We start from the raw sequence: 13,453 nt of genomic DNA, 5'->3' as shown, positions 1-13,453 counted from the left end.
ATATATATATATATATATATATATATATATATATATATATATATATATATATATATATATATATATATATATATATATATATATATATATATATATATATATATATATATAGGAATAACGGAAAAACTGTTAAACAACTATGCTGCACTTAGAGAAAGGCTGGATCTCGAGTGAGATACAATAATTAAATAAGGTAAGTGATTGGAAGTAAAACTGCCAATGTTTGGTTTTTGCAGAGCTTTCGAGCAAAACTAGCTCTTCTTCAGTGCATGATCACCGAAAGTGACAAGGAGTAGCAGGAATTGAAACTATTTTATAGAGAAGATTTTCGGCATGGTTGTAAAGGCAAAGCGACTTACTGATTTCTGGTGAATTGAGCAGAAGTTTTAGAAATTCGGATTATTTTAATCCGCGCCGGATTATTTTAATCCGATTCCGTCGTAATTGCAAAGGAATTGTGTTGGTTTATCTGGGACTGCAATATATATATATATATATATATATATATATATATATATATAAAACATAAAGTCTGTTCAAAGGATCTCTTTCGAGATCCAGCTTTAGGAATCACAAGTGATTTCGAGTTGGCTTCGTTACAAATGCACTTGTTCCGATCCCCTACAATTTCGTAGTCAATCAACCACCCTAATAGGTCACTTTCTTGATTGTAATTAGCCCTACAAATTATTTACGAGAACCCTTAATAAGGTCTGTAGAATTTCCAGGGAAAAACTGCTTCAAAATCAACATAGCGAGTTGAAAGAGAAGCGTATTTCATTTGTCGTTACGAACAGCGATCAGGTCGATCCATTCAGTAGGCTGGTCAAAAATGAATGGAACACGTTGAACTTGGGAGACGATATGGGTGACAATTTTATTAACCCCCCTGTAGTTACTAGGAGACAACCTCCCAGCCTACGCAGCATCCTTGTTAGGAGTCGTTTACCCTCCACCGAAACTTCCCAACCCAAGGGGAATATTAAATGTGGTAAACCCCGGTGTAAGGTCTGTCATCATATGATCACGGACCCTGACATTCAGCTCTCTCCTTCAGGGGTGTGTTTACATCCAGGTCCAATCAGTTGTGACACTCCCTTTGTGATATATCTTATCACTTGTGTTCTCTGTCCTAATATACAATACATTGGCCAAACCTCCACTCCCTTTCTTCTACGACTTAATAATCACAAAAGCACAATCAGACTCAACAAAACCAGTTTTCCAGTGGCTGAACATTTTAATCTTCCACAACACAATATCGACTGTCTTAAGTTTGCCATAATCCTGGGTAATCTGTCTGACCACAATAAAAGAAACTTGAAGGAAGTCGAATTGATCCTTAAAGTACGTTCACACTGTCATGGTCTCAATAGCGATATGGCTTTTCTTTCCGGGTTCAAGCACTTTGAACAGTCTGGGGCTTACGGTAGACTAACGTGATTTCAATCACTCTTTTTACACCTGACGAAGGACCAGGGTGTCCGAAATTTGTCTAGCGTGTAGTTATATCTATTCTAAATATTATGTTGGATTTAAAAGCATTACATGTTGTCCTTATCTTTTCTATATTTTGTGTTTTTCCACTGATACTCGTTACAATAATAAATTGTATACACTTGTTAAGCATTTTTTACAGATCAATAAAGACAAAAGATAATTTTTGATCGATATTTTATTCATTAGTATTGTTGAAAGTACAATTCTAATTATTTTAGGGATTGGCAACTATTTCTTCTTGAAATATGCCAAGTGGGTCGCTTTCGTCACGGTACATCCGGGAACTGACTCAATTCAAACAAAATGGCGCGACACATGAACTACATTCAAATCGTTTTTTCATCTCAAAGAATGGATTTTTATGCTTTTCTATTGCTAGAAAGACCATCTGCCAAAACGTAAGAATGGATGCAAAAATAGCTAGGGTTTATTTCTCCTTAAAATTAGCGAACACAATGTTTTTGCACTGGATGAAGCGGCTCATGAAAAGCCTACTCAGTAGGAGCAACCGAATAATTGTCACTTAGATGTCTTGATTTGGACGGTTGCTATCTTATTATGTGAATATTATACTTGGTCAGAATGCGATAAAGATCCAACACATAGGTAAATACAGCTGTAAAGTAATCGATGAATCCGTAAACGATTATTTCCCGGTGATTACATCAATCAATTCCTTGAAAACAAATGATAATGCTTTGATTCTTTAGCTGTCTCTCATTTGATCAAATTCTTATGGACACAAATTTACTGTTCTGGTGTATCTTATTCATACATCAAAGATTTCGTAAAGTAGTGTATTGTTGTAAGCATTTTCTTGCAGTTTCTATTGCCATCATCTTCTACACTTCATGTCAAAGTTCAAAGGAAGAACTAAAGTTTCCCGCGACCATGTTTATTCTTACAGAGCCATTATCGTGGACCTGTGACAACATACAGTATGTACAATTCGGGCACGGTGCTACGGTGTCATGTACATTTCCCAGTTGACTTTCGTGGAGTGTACTGGTACGACTCACCCGCCGATTCAACTAATTTAATCATTCGAAGGGAACTACAGGAGAATGGTGAATATAAAACATCAGGGGTGGGCTACACCAACGAGAGTTATGATGTTTTCCAAAATGGAACACTAATGATAGCAAACGTCTCCAGCGCACATGATCGTGTGTTTTTGGTAACTCTGGTAGACAGTGGAAGAATTTCCAAGAACTTTGAAGTTAACGTTGTAACAATAGATAAGTATATATTTGTTATATTCCTCATTGCTTCATAGTTCAGTGAAAACTAAATGATTCTCTGCCTATATACTTTTTTCTAATGTTGGTTAGCTCGTCCAACGCAGATTGATAGTATATCTCTCACAGGAATCCTTTAGTCAAAGGATGGTCGCTTCCTAGTTTTCAACAGCTTCATGTATGAACCCACTGAATCCTCACACACCTGTTCCCATAAATCGATTATGTTAAGGATATTAAAAACAGAGAAGTAGAAATGTGTTTGTAGGATTAACTGTGAGTGTAAGTTAGGAAATTTATAATAGCGTGAATACTCTTCCTGCTACTCCCGCTGTCACTTCACATTTAGTAATGCAACTATTACAGGTTAATGGGATGGTACAATGTAACAAATAATTGTGCCGGCATAGAAACTTTCTTCCACAGACATGATTTTTTTGTAACCCTATAAAATCTGGTGTTCCTGCACAAATGACGGTTTTACTGTAACTTTACAACATTTAATCTTTCTAAACACAACTTATGTTGTAGGTCTACATATTGTATTGCCTTGTAGTGCTTGTTTTCATACACAGAACAAATGTTAATAAATTTTGTAATTATAAAGAAAATGTTGTTTGTGCATAATTTAAGATATTACATAATTAATTGTAAATTCACGACAATTGTATTTATATAAACACAACTCTGGTTGTAGGTTAACAGCTTGTCTTGCTCGGTATAAATTTACAGGAACATTTTCTCGAACATTATTTATCTGTAACGATAAAGAAATATTGTTCCTACACAAGGAATGATTTCACACAGTTATTTGTAAATAAACAAAAATTATACTTATATATATATTCCTTTTGTAAATCAACAATCGTATCCTACCGCATATTACCTATGCAATCCCAGTTGGTATAACTTTATACACGTTAAGACGAAAAGAGAATTTAACAGTTTCCTAAAATATTGTGGTAATATATTTTCCTTAGATTATGATATTCTTGAAATTAAGGTTAATGTGTCGCCAAAAGCGACTTTGTTAGACTAAAAATATACTTACATGTAAAGATCATCCTCAGATGTGATTTGACTTCCTTGTGAAAGTCAAACTACAATTTACGAGATCCTTTAACTCAAATTAAACTTTATTTATATATCTTAATATATCTTATATATAATTTAGGGCTAGATTCATTAAAAATAAGGGTTGATTGGAAAGGGAGTTTTAAGAGGTAGGTTTAAGGACAGACATAGAACTCGATGATTATCGTTACATGCACTCTCGCTCCATTGTTTCCTCACCTCCCTCCCCCCCCCCCTCTCTCTCTCTCGCTCCACTTACCCCTCTCTTTTGTAGTATGTCTCTCTCAAAGACACACACGCACACACACAAACTATCCTGCTATTGAAACATTATAAACCATGCTCTCTTTCACAGTTAATGCTGGTCAACTTCATCCCGACTTTAGTGCTTGTCCTAACACCAGCCTCTGTCTTGTAAACACCTTGGATGCAGATACATTAAGTTGCAGTTACAGCCATGTTAGACCAGCCATAACACTTTCTTGGGAATTCAGTCCTCGTGAAAAAGAAATGGAAATCGATGGATTCAGTACATCCAGTGGAGGATTCACGTATTCTTCATATTCTATGTTAAATATAACGAATCATTTGCAAAAGCCATTAACAGCGGTAAGCTGTTCAGCAAGTGGTCCAGCGTTAGGTTTCAAGAGTACGGGAAGCACCGTGGTCTTTGATATCAGTAATCCAACTGAAATGGTTTGGCAAGAAATGGAAGCAATGGAAAATATCGCTGCCGCACATACACGATTGGACATTAAATGTGCTCATGACATAGAAACAATGGCCCTTCTCTGAAAAGTTGGCGACATAACTAGCTCTGAAATATTAATGTTTTTATCTGATGGACAGATGCGGCAAAATCAGAGAGTTAAATCATTTATCAAGTTTTCCGTAGATGGGACTATGACTTTCACAGATGTGACCATTCACGCTGAAGGAATATATACCTGTGTATATACTGATGGGGAGACATATTACTCCCAGACTGCAAAGGTTATCCAGGCGCGTATCCAGGATTTTCTAACCCGGGGGGTGCGAATTACTATCTAAGCAGAGCGCCACCATCGGTTGGCGTGGAGCGTACAAGAAAATTTCTGGTTTTGATACCCCCCAGATCACCGGAAATGGCACTTCTCGGGCTTGAAAATGACCAACCAGATGTGCACTTTTGCCTGAGAATCAAGTATTTCCCAAAAGTTTTTTTCCATCCATAACCTTTTTGAAGATTGTCACCAGTCACACATCATGTTCGACCTCATTGCATGTCCTATGGATGATTGCTTTTGTAGGTAATTCTACGTCACGGCCCACAATATCCGAAAGCCCCACTTTTCAAGGTTTTAAGCCCATTATTTGTTGAGAATTTGAAAATTCAGATTTCACGTGAATAAAATCACTTTTAAACATACCCATAATGTTGCACAAAATTCAATCTATGGACAACCAATATAGAAAAACCTCCTGGAACCCCTAACAGACAGGTCAAAATTGCACGAGTAGAGGAAAGTATGATGAAGAATGTTGGTGAGGAAATTGTCGAAAATTCAGACACAGTTAATTTATTGGTGTATAAATATTGCAACCTCTTATAATGGCTATTATAAAACTTGGTTGAAGGGAATGAAAAATAGCAGATATTTCCGATATCAGGTATATCGAACCGAACACTACACACATAGGCGTAGGTCCCGTAGGAGGCGGGGGCTGCAGCCCCCCCCCCCGCAACCATTTTTTCGGGCACCTACTGAAAGAAAAATAAATAGCTTAAAAATTATCTCATTGGTAATTAAATTAAAGTTCTAAGCTTGGCCGACTAATTCGCCATTACTACTGTAAAAGAGAGTTTTGACATAAATGGATCTGTATGCTTTTTCTCCATCTACATAAGACATTTGGTTGTTTACATTAGCATCCGGCGGTATACTGTGCAACTTTCACGGACCGTACGGTAAACGATGCCATGCAATGTAATGACCCATGCTTGCTTATATGATATTGGCATCGATATGTTGAACGCGCGCTTAGCGCGCGAAAAATTTTGGCTTTTTTTCGGGCAAGTCATTACAGCCCCCAAATCCAATTGGGCTCCTACGCCTTTGACTACACACAAAGACAGTTTTTGAGGCTGTTCATCGTGGAACATGCATTCAATGCTCACTGATATGATGTTATATCTGCTCTTTGCTTTACAAATTCGAACAGGCGTGTAGCGAGTAATTGCCAAGAGAGGGGTGAAGCCTGTAGGCAAACTATCTAAGCGAAGCGCCACCATGTGTTGGCGCGAAGCGTTCAATAAAAAATTTGGCCGAAAATGCCTCCCAGATCGCTGGAAATGAGACTTCCCAGGCCTTGTAAGTTGCATCTAAGCATTGTCTATTTTGAAATTACTAGCGATGTCATAAAGAAAATTTGCTCGGGGGGGGGGGGCGGTCGCCCCCTTCCCGAAATGCGTCATGTTCCCGACGACTCGGTCGAGTTCAAGAACAGCCACAGTTGGTTCCATATAGCACAACTGTACAATTGTTTAAGGCGTCCATACACACACACACTTTATGATAGACCATATATAGTATTTATATAGATACATTAGTGAGAGAGGAAAAATGGAAACGACAAAAATGGAGTTGTCGGTGTAAGGGGTAGGGTGAGGCGCAAACCCCCTCCGTAATCCTCGATCTGTCACTGGCTACCATGTGTATATAATAGGGATCAGCGCTTTAACTATGACTGTTCCTCTTTCTCTTCCCGAGGTCTTGGCTATCTTCTACTCCCTCCTTTTCTCCTTTTTCTCTCTTTTTTCTTTTTCTTTTCCCTTCCTTCCTCTCCTCCTTTTCTTTTTTCCCCCTCCTTTTCCCTTTTTTCTTCTCTTTTTTCTCTCCTCTTTTCCTTACCCGGGGGGCGCGCGCCCCCAACGCCCCCCCTGGATACGCACCTGTATATATTAAGTAAAATACTTCTTTGGTAATGTGCACTTAGTCGTCCGATTATTCCAACAGCTTTTGCGAACTCTGTAGAAATTTGAGACACTTGGTTTTGCCATTCTAGTTTTAAAACGATAATACCTAGGTATTTCACATAATCTAAGTTGCTGGTGTGCTTTTGGTTTATGTTTATATTAAAGCTATCGTCATTACACGTCGGAAGGGAGAACCCATGTATATAGTTGGTTATACTGACATTCATTGACATTTCGTTCAAGCATACAAATCATAGTAGAACTCATTTTGCTAGAGAGACTTAGACCTGTCGGCAATCTATGCTCTCATAAGAAGAGCTAATTTTAAGTTTGGTCTACTAACATAAATCGTTATCGGATCAAGATACTGTTTTATAGCTCGAACCAGAAGTGGTGAGCAGTTTAACATGACATCTGAGCCATTTCGTTCATAAAACATGGTAAAAAAGCACACAAACATTGTCAACAACTGGTATCATGAGCTAAACATGTAACTTGTGTATAAAATAGTGAGCAATATATCTTCCATTGTCCCTGCTACTTGTGGCTTTAATGATGTTATAAGGCGACTCTGATATATTTGACAAACGATTTTTATATCATTTTTAACATCAAATATCGGATTAAAAGAACTGTCTATTTAGATTTCATTTTAATTTTGTTAGTTAATTACTAACAGTTAATTCTCTTAGAATCGTGTTCAATATTTGCATTTCGTCAGCTACTTCGCTGACGGCCCGAGAAAACTCCCCCTTTTTGTCTGCATGTACACCAATTAAAGCATTTGTAAGGAAAGCAACGTCAACTAAAATTCCAAGCGAGCCCAGCAGAACTCCGGCAACTGAAACTCCTCTTGCAATTTTATAGACGCTACTTCCAACTGCAACTAAGTCTTCTCCTACCTGAAAAAACAAAGTATAAGGCAAGTGGTCTAAAAACTTATATGCAAAATTAACTGAATGTCTGACAGACTTCAATCAACCATGAAAATTGGAATCGCAATATGAAGCAATAAGAATCAACCCAGAAGTATATGTTAATCACATTAATATACATTCCGTCAATCCACACAAGGAAGAAAACACTAACATTGGCAACATTTACTGCTGTACGGCCAAACAGTAGTCCCCCTTGAGCAAGCTCCATTTGTAAATTTGCCTTTCCTGGATTTGTAACATCACCTGTAGGATTATGATGAGAAATACCTTGCCCGGGATAATACAATAGCTTAATAAGTGTGAGGAATGTAACCCCTTTCGACTTATCACTATTAACCAAATTCTTAATGGAATCAGGAAGGTCCCCCAAAGGATTCTCTTTTGCCTTCTTGCGCTTTTCTTCCCACTCACGAGCGAGCGTATCAGTCAGACGATGCCGCATTGGAAATAAAATCAAGAAGAGCAACAGTCCCATCATGTATATGAGACAGTGCTTCCTGCAAGGTGCCTATTTCTAAGTTGCTTTTCCCTTTTAAATCCTGTATGCATCTTTCTATTTCTTGTACTTGGTCTGCATCTAAACAGCTAGTGACATTTGTGGAGTGAATGACATCGCACGTCAAGTTAAGGAAAACGGTGACTTCTGCCAACTGTCTCTGAATTTCGATGAATGTTTCTAATGGAATCTGTACGCAAAGAACCTGCCGAGTGTCTTTCTTTAGTTTGTCCCACGTTGCAGCAATGCTAACTCCTGCTCCTGCAGCGCCAAATGCTGCTCCTGCAGCCATTAGAAAAGCTGCTCCAGCTGGGGTAAAGAGTGCTGCGGCTAAGGCAATAGTTCCCCCGATAATCCCGACAGCAGATCCAGCTGCTATTCTCTTATTTTCCGTTCGTCTGTTTTCATCAATTTCATTGCTGACGTTACGGAGTGTTTCAATTATTTCCTGATCAAATATGTCGGTAGTTGACAGTTTATATAATGGCCAATACTGCAGAAATTATTGTAATTTTGTTGAATATATAACATATAACATACAACAAACAACACATAATATACAACATACAACAGAGACCATACCACGTGCAACGTACAACGTGCAACGTACACCGTAAAACGCAAAACGTGGAACGTATAACGTATGATATATGGTGTATGATATCTAATACATAATATCTGATATCTGATATCTGATATCTAAGATCTAAGATCTAACATATAAGATGTAAGATGATGAAAGATGAGGTAAGATGTAAGATGTAATATATGTCAGATATAATATATAATACATATCTCTCGTCTGTCTGTCCGCGCTTCAATCAGTCCGTCCATCCATCCATCTAGCTATTTGTCTTTCTGTTAAAGTATCTATACGTCCATGTATTCATCTTTCAATGTATCCATCTGCCTATCCATCTATCCATTCAACCATGCATCCAACCATTTAACCAATTATCCATTCTACCGTCTATTCAACCTTGAAACCATCGATCCATCCATAAATTCGTCCATGCGTCCATCCATCGTTCCACCTCTCTATTTACCTCTTTATCTACATTCATATCTATCTATCTATCTATCTATCTATCTATCTATCTATCTATCTATCTATCTATCTATCTATCTATCTATCTATCTATCTATCTATCTATCTATCTATCTATCTATCTATCTATCTATCTATCTATCTATCTATCTATCTATCTATCTATCTATCTATCTATCTATCTATCTATCTATCTATCTATCTATCTATCTATCTATCTATCTATCTATCTATCTATCTATCTATCTATCTATCTATCTATCTATCTATCTATCTATCTATCTATCTATCTATCTATCTATCTATCTATCTATCTATCTATCTATCTATCTATCTATCTATCTATCTATCTATCTATCTATCTATCTATCTATCTATCTATCTATCTATCTATCTATCTATCTATCTATCTATCTATCTATCTATCTATCTATCTATCTATCTATCTATCTATCTATCTATCTATCTATCTATCTATCTATCTATCTATCTATCTATCTATCTATCTATCTATCTATCTATCTATCTATCTATCTATCTATCTATCTATCTATCTATCTATCTATCTATCTATCTATCTATCTGTCTGTCTGTCTGTCTGTCTGTCTGTCTGTCTGTCTGTCTGTCTGTCTGTCTGTCTATCTATCTATCTATCTATCTATCTATCTATCTATCTATCTATCTATCTATCTATCTATCTATCTATCTATCTATCTATCTATCTATCTATCTATCTATCTATCTATCTATCTATCTATCTATCTATCTATCTATCTATCTATCTATCTATCTATCTATCTATCTATCTATCTATCTATCTATCTATCTATCTATCTATCTATCTATCTATCTATCTATCTATCTATCTATCTATCTATCTATCTATCTATCTATCTATCTATCTATCTATCTATCTATCTATCTATCTATCTATCTATCTATCTATCTATCTATCTATCTATCTATCTATCTATCTATCTATCTATCTATCTATCTATCTATCTATCTATCTATCTATCTATCTATCTATCTATCTATCTATCTATCTATCTATCTATCTATCTATCTATCTATCTATCTATCTATCTATCTATCTATCTATCTATCTATCTATCTATCTATCTATCTATCTATCTATCTATCTATCTATCTATCTATCTATCTATCTATCTATCTATCTATCTATCTATCTATCTATCTATCTATCTATCTATCTATCTATCTATCTATCTATCAATATATATTTATATATGGCTATTCTGCCTTCATTTCGTGACGTCACAGTGAGTACTTTATACTTGACCAGAATGACAAACATGTAGTTTTCGGGGCGCGTTTTTAACTCTGTATTCACGATATGGGCCCGGGATCCTTCACAAATTACCATTGCATTGAGGTCCCGCCTTCTATTGGCGAACTTTATATTTTTTCCTAGCCTTCTGCCTACTGTGCCTAACCTAGGCCTAGTCAGTAACTTAGGCTATGCTAAATTACCAGTCTGTTCCTTCGAGGAGTGTTCGCACACACTATGCACTCAATGTACGTGTAGCTTAAACGTACGGTTCGTCGGGCCACAGTCCTCAGTACAGATACGGTAAAGAAACAGGGACGTCATTTTGTTTACTACGTTCCCCTTTCAGAAGCTGTGTAACTTATTTTGTTCCAACATTCTTCGTTTGCTGGGGAACCATTTTGTAGGCCTACCACTTACAAAGCAATAGTAATATTCACATCTTACAATTTTTTTGTGACATTTTAGCAGTTTTCTTTCGACACCTTTTCTGTTATGCCCAGTTGTAAGAGAGCCGTAGTTTTCATTGGTCCCCATGTGTTTTTTTTTTAGAATAATGGATTTGAAGCATTATGAGACCTTGGTGCATATAACGGACTAAACGAATAAATGGGAGTTACACAACAACATATATTTCAAGGAAAAATCATTAACTGATATCAGGCAACTAAATAGTTGGAATTGTTATTTTTATTTTTTTGACAGATGAAGTTCCCTCAGTGTTAAGTTACAAACTACATACATTAAATCCATTTTATTTGCCTATTTTCTTTCTTGAAAACATTTGACCATTTTATATTCAATTTTTGTTGTATTCTTAATATTTAACAGGTTTTACTATAGGGACGAAATCAGCTGGTTATTAATACCAAATTGATATTTTATATGTTGTAAGATTTCAAGTATTGTAATATGTGAGTAGCACGTGACAGTTATACATATCTATACTTCAGATACTTACTTTGAAGCTTTCTCGTTGAGTACGGGAACTCGATAGCAGTATTATATCAGTAACAATAAAATAAAAAAAATCACAAGTTATGTCCGAACGGTTCCCATATTGGAACGCAGGCCTGGCGAGAATGAGGTCGGAAGACTTCGAGGTTTGGGGACACTTAGGCTGCCCGGAAAAAAAGTGGCCTGGAATATCTGGGATATATAAACGAGTGCAAGAAGGGGGGGGGGAGTGACGTTATTATCCTCGGGGTACGTCCTGGCTCTCGGTGGGTCTATCGGGACCATTAAAACTATTGCAATTAGATAGATAGGAAAGGAGATTAACGTTTACTTCTAAGGGAAGACTTAACAGTGAACGACGAATTTGAAAATTGTTGAAGATAATAATTAATTGAAAATAATAATAAATGGTTAACAGGGAAAGTTGGAAATTAAATGAGTCTAGATATATATGCAACGGTAACATTTAATCATATTTCATTGTTTTTTGTTTGTGTTGTGATTTATTTGTCTGATGGTTTTCAGATGTACCCTGTGGCTGATACTCAGGGAGTGGGTAAGTACTGAGGGGTATGAGGAGGGTAACACTCGCCAATGTATTATACTTCTCGTCAGGTCAAAGCGACGGCTTTGAGGACAATGTTGCGGTAAAATCATGACATTCTGTTTGAGAAAACATAGTCGGGAACTTCCAAACATCTGATCAGGGAGATGATCCATCCAGGCTATCTGGTATAGCCTACAATGATTATCGGCCGAGAACTACTGAATTCACGTAAGGGGCCACCAGGGGTGTCACTTTCTGGTGTGTGTTGGGGGGGGGGGATGTAGCACTCCAAAAGAACTTATTTAACGTTAGGCCAAACGACTGTCATCGGGAAGCTGGTGCGGTTTGTCTAGAAACTTATGACGTTTTTGGGGAAAGCATTTGTCGGGAACATGATCCACTTAAGCTGTAGAGTAGAATGATGGTAGCCCGGTTTGTCTGTAAGGAATTGGTATACTGTACGAGTACATGATGCATGATGAATGATGCATGATGATGCACGATGCATCATTTCAAAAGTATATAAAACGCGAGGTGCTGAAAGCCGTTCCACTGACAAAAAGAACTTAATTTTTGTTGAAATTCGACTTTTTCAACTTGAAAATGTCGACGTTTCATTTCGAAATTTCGTCGTTTAAACTCAAAGTTTCGGCTTGTCGTTTCGAACTGGTTTACTCTTATGTGACATAATAGTTTGAAAAACGTTAGCAAAACATTGCGGCATATCTACTGTTGGAAACCATTTTAAATCATAATATGCCTTAGATGCACCATTTCATGCCTTCCACTTTTTTTACTCGGGGAAGACCGCCAGACACCTCCAAAATGGAATCAGCTTTAACGACCTCATGACTACACCCCCATTTTTACACCCCAATTTTTAATATTCTGGATTCTCCACTGTTTGTTCCTCATAGTGCGTTGCAAACATAAAAATAAAAACGTTTGAGTCAGGGGTATACGAGTTATGAAACCTTCGACACGTTTTGTTGGGACAAATAGAGATGTATTGTCAGGCAAAACTGCCGAAAAGTCGTCGAACCTTATAGTGAATACCCTGCGGAAAGTGTAATATTTACAGTAACGTCATGATGGTATGGGGCAATAATGCACCTTTAAAGAAGACACGATTGATGAACTCGCTGACTTTCCGTTATGGTTTAGTCTCATTTCAAGGACCGCTTGATCAAATTTCGTCAAAATGAGATCAATTTATTCATATCCAAAATTCTCGTAGAATGGTAGTAAAGTTAATACCATATACTGCTACGCCATCCCAGTCAAGATTTTGACATTTTCGACTGAGTTTTCCTATAATAAATGATAAATCCCTAAGCATAAGCCTGCATATAGAACGTTAACTGAGCAGTAAACCAATCTTCCACACACACAAAAAAGAAGAAAACGT

Source organism: Apostichopus japonicus, chromosome 15 (assembly GCF_037975245.1).
Source record: "Apostichopus japonicus isolate 1M-3 chromosome 15, ASM3797524v1, whole genome shotgun sequence".
NCBI classification, from domain to species: Eukaryota; Metazoa; Echinodermata; class Holothuroidea; order Aspidochirotida; family Stichopodidae; genus Apostichopus; species Apostichopus japonicus.
The sequence above is the reverse complement of the archived record's forward strand: the minus strand, read 5'-3'. Positions refer to the sequence as shown.